This window comes from Asparagus officinalis, chromosome 5 (genome assembly GCF_001876935.1).
Source record: "Asparagus officinalis chromosome 5, Aspof.V1, whole genome shotgun sequence".
Lineage (NCBI taxonomy): Eukaryota > Viridiplantae > Streptophyta > Magnoliopsida > Asparagales > Asparagaceae > Asparagus > Asparagus officinalis.
Genome location: NC_033798.1, coordinates 28,861,781 through 28,866,653, shown reverse-complemented (window position 1 = coordinate 28,866,653; position 4,873 = coordinate 28,861,781).

Genomic DNA, 4,873 nt, shown 5'->3' with positions numbered 1-4,873 from the left:
AAAACGAGGCATCGCCTTAGCTGGCGAGCGCAAGAAACCGCCCGCAAACACATGGCTCGCCCTCACAAGCCTGGGTCTCGCCTGCAGCATTCCAACTCACCTACAAACATGAAGTTCACCCTCGCAAGCTTGAGCCTCGCATGTAGTGATCCAACTCGCCTGCAAGCAAAAGGTCACCCACACATTTGGAGCTCACCCACCAATGGTTTGAGCTTGCCCAAAAACTCAAGCTTGCCTACACTTTGTCGAGCTCGCCTGAAGAGCTCAACTCAACCAAGGGTCTCAAATTGGCCCAAACTAATGAGCAGTGATCCTCTTCATTCAAAGTGTTCCAGATCACAGACAACCTGATTTAGGCTTGAAAATTTTGAAGGGGGTTTTGTAGGCAATAAAAATTACCTTTACACAAGAGAGCTCAAACCTCGCCTATTAAGGCTCGCCTGCGTGCTCAAAGCAAGCAAAAGACCAAGGAGAGCTCGCCTGAATACTCAAAGCAAGTAAAAGGCCAAGCTCGCCTATCCCACAGTTAGGGCTCGCCTGCAAGCCAAAGCTCACCAACATGCTTTGCTCGCCTGCAAGCCAAAGCTCGCCTGCAAGCCAAAGCTCGCCTGCAGTGTTTAACTTGCCAGCACAAGCAAAGTTCGTATGCACTAAAGAGGCCAAGCCGAGCTCGCCTGTTTGTTTGGCTCATCTGCATGTGCTAAACCTCACCAACCTCACATGTTTGCTTACCTCGCCAGCACGAGTCAACTTCACCTAAACTCACAAGCACGAGCTCAACTTCACTTGAACACTTGACTTGCCAGCACGAGTCAGTATCGCTTGTAGTGTGTTCGTGCGCATGAACCCAGCTTGTCAACAAATGCTAGCTCACATGCTCAAGCAGCTCTCAAGCTCGCCTATAAGCCTATCAGCTTTGCCTGAACAGTGCAAGTGGTTGCTTGCTTATGGGAGTGGTCCTACCCATTCCTACGTCCTGGGTAACGAGGCATGGCTCCCATCACCCCTATAGTGGTCACATCCCATAGCTATAGGGGTTATGCTACTCCTTACTCCTATTAGTGGTCATATCCCACAAATTAAGGGATGGCTCATGTCATCCATTGCCTATTTATAGGACCTCTTTGCCAACATGAAAGAGGTTTAGCGGAGGGTTAGCTGGGGTTGTTGGGTTCGGCTGGTTCAACTGACAAATTGGATCGAGAAGCTTGGCATTTTCAAGACTCGTTGAACAAAGGTCTTCATTGGCTTGCTTGGTAGAACTTTCCTAGCTTTTTGCCTAGATTGTAGAAATAGACTCAATCTAAACTCTTAGATTTAAGGTTCTTGACTCTTTGCAAAGTCTTACATATTAGTCTTCTCTAAGCATTCGGCCTTGGTACTCATCAAGCTCGGGTATAATCAAACTCAATCACACAAGAGCTTCTACTATGTACTAAAGCTTAACCGTAACTTCGATCGTATCATCCAAGGGAAGCAAACTCGATGTAAGCATTCAAGGGAGGCATCCTATCACTACCGAAGAACTCATGTTAAATAAGGAGAGCCTTCTCTCCGCTTCTGTTGTAACTTTTGGATTCCTTGATTTGTAACAAGCATTCAATTATTACAAATCTTTATTGAGGAACTAGATTTTGCTCTCCTACTGTCCCATAAAAACATCTTAGCCTGACACTTCCCTGTATGCCACATGCCCATAAATTTGAGTAGACCCATGAATTTGCTTTCATAATCAGCTACATACATGTCTCCTTGCTCTAGTCAGGATAACTCTAACTCTTTACATATTGCTTGTCAAAGAAATAGGTGAAATCCTCCCAAGTAAGCGTCGTTCGTTGTTCCGGTGTGAATTGGAGTCTATACCACCCTCCGGCGTCACCCTTAATGTTGAATGCTACTAACCTCTGGTTCTAGACTGAATTAACATCAAAAAAATTTAGAATGTTTCTCACATCTTCCTTCTACTTATGGGCTGCGAGGGAGTCTGATGTACCTTGAAACTTGGGTGCCCTTAGCTTCTGATACCTCTCTACCAAATGGAGCCAAGCTTCCTATTCTGCGACTCTGTCAACAGCTGGTGGTGGTGTGACTGCTGATGATGCCTCTGTAATAGGCACAGCTGGTACAATTGGTGATGGAACCATAGAAGATGGTTTAGCTGGCGGAACCTGATTCGCCACTCGCTCCTCGAGCACTGCCAATTTGGCTACAATCGGCGTTATGAGGTCGATCAAATACTATGGAGCCTGTTGTGGCTCGGGCTCTGGCTCAGCTTTCCCAGCTCTATGAGTATGGGATCTACCATGACCACGTCCTCGCTCTGGCTCAGCTTTCCCAGCTCTATGAGTATGGGATCTACCATGACCACGTCCTCATCCCGATATCTATAAGTTCATGAGGAGAGCTTATTAAACACAATATATGAGACCACAAGCATATATAACATATCACATAGCAATAGGAAAACATAACACATATCATCCTCAAAAATACTTTATAATCAAAGTAAGTTAATCATAAAAAAAATTCTCAAAATTTTCAATTTATGCATATTTCAGCCTCACTCAATCTAGGAATTCCTAGCAAACTCTATACATGAATCCAAGGAAACTTTATACTAGCTCCACGACTTGACACAAGATATCCTAAAGATATTGGAACTATAGCTCTGATACTAACCGTGACGCCCCTGGTTTCACACTTGACTGCAGTCCAAAGTGAATCCAAAGTGTTAGCCCTTATGTTTTGATGATGTTCTTACAACCACCATTATCGGTACTAATGGCTTATTGAGTGTAAATGTAGTAAACTCATTTGTCAAGCTCGTTAGTGCCATAAATGGAGGATGGATGGAATATATGCTACAACGAATATATCCAAAGGAGGAGGAGGCCAAGAGATGAAGCAACGTTATTTCAAAAACGACAAATTCGATCAAAAGCTTCATCCGATTCAAGCTATATCAAAGCTCAAGTATATTGCTCTCTATATGAGGATATTAGCTTTCTTTTGTTTTTCTCTCTAGTGCTAGAATGTAGGCAAAGAGTTACTGAGTTTACTTGAAGCTATTGGGAATCACACACACGTTTTTAGACTTGTGCTTTTAAGCGTTTTTTTTCACAAAATACTATTTTTCACAAGTATGAGTACCTATCTGCAAAATTCTTTTTTCCAAGCAGTTTGTTTTTAGTATTAAAAACATTTTATAAAGTTTCAGAATTTTCAGAGCTCAAATAAATATTTTGCAAATATTTCAAGTTGGTCAAAAATCAGATTTCAGAAAGTATCAGAAATCGGTCGACCGGTCCGGTCGACCGATCCGATGACCTTTCTTCAGTTTGTTTCCAGAGTGTCGTCGGTCGACCGGTACGGTCGACCGAATTTTCAATCTTTAATCGGTCGACCGTGCCGGTCGACCGATGAGTCTCTGCGTGTTTTTCCAAATTTCCTTAGCTGCTCGCAGTCGACCGAATTTTTCGGTCGGTCGACCGAAGGTATTTTTCGGTCGACCGAAATTTTCTTCGGTCAACCGATTTTTGCCTCTGGTCAGCCACGATTTTTTTAAACGGTCATTTACATCGAACACTGTGCTTTCACTTGTTAGTGATTGGCACAGCCTGTGATGAGGGTCTGAAGAAGAGATTATTATCTCATTTGGGAAAATTTGTTTTTGTTTTAAAATGATTTAAACTTTTCTATATAAAGCCCCCAGACCTCTTCTTCTTCCTAAGCCCTAACGTTTTGAAAAACCAGAGAGCTTTTTCTGTTTCCTGAGTAAATTTTCAAAACTCTGTTTTTCTCTCTGTTTCAAGTGTGATTCACCTCCCAGCTTCAGTATACCTTCTCTTTGCTATAAGGGCTGTGTAAAGAGAGCTTCTTGCATTTCTTTCTTCTGCTGTGTGAGTGAGATCTGTGGAGATCTACTGTGAGGGAGTGTGATTTGTGAGATCAAACTGTGTAGTGAGAGAGATCTGTGGAGATCGCTGTGTAGACGAAGTTCCGACTTCCAAATCGGGTGTGTAGTGGATTTCTCCTCGAGAGTGGGGAGCGGGGACGTAGGTCAGAGGGCCGAACCTCGTTAACACATCGCGCGTCAAGGATAACGAACTCCTAACCTTATCTCTCTTACTTTTATCGCATTTCTGTTTTGTGGTTTGCTTGTGCTGTTTTTTAATTGCATATTAGAGCCTCTTGACCCTAATCACCCCCCCTCTAGGGTCCAACAATTGGTATCAGAGCTTGGTCTCTATATTAATTTTTGGTTTAATCACCTTAGAGAAAAGATCTAATGGAGGCTTCCTTGAATATGCATATGTTAGAAGGACAATCCACAACTAGACCACCACTCTTCACAGGGATTTACCTTCGTTGCATTGATCTTGACATCCTAGGGCTCATAGAAAAGAAATATGTAGAGAAGTCCAAAGTTGAGAACATGTCCGATGATGAAAGGCACCTTGCCAATCTCAATGCTAAGGCCATGAACGCCTTAATCTGTGGTCTTTCCCCCAATGAATACAATAGGGTTTCCACGTGTGCAACCGCATACGAAATTTGGCAAAAATTATGTGTCACACATGAAGGAACACCCCAAGTTAAGGAATCTAAGATTAGTGGACTCATGCATGATTATGAGCTATTTAAAATGCTTCCTAATGAATCCATTGATGCTATGTTTTCCCGGTTTACTAATATCATCAATGAATTACATGGTCTAGATAAGCAATTATCCATTCAAGAGATGAACTACAAGATACTTCGCTCATTGACTCCGGCATGGGAGCCCAAGGCTACGGCCATTGAGGAAGCTCATGACCTCACTACCTTAGCTCTTGATAGCCTTATCGGAAAGCTCAAAGTGCATGAGAAGAAG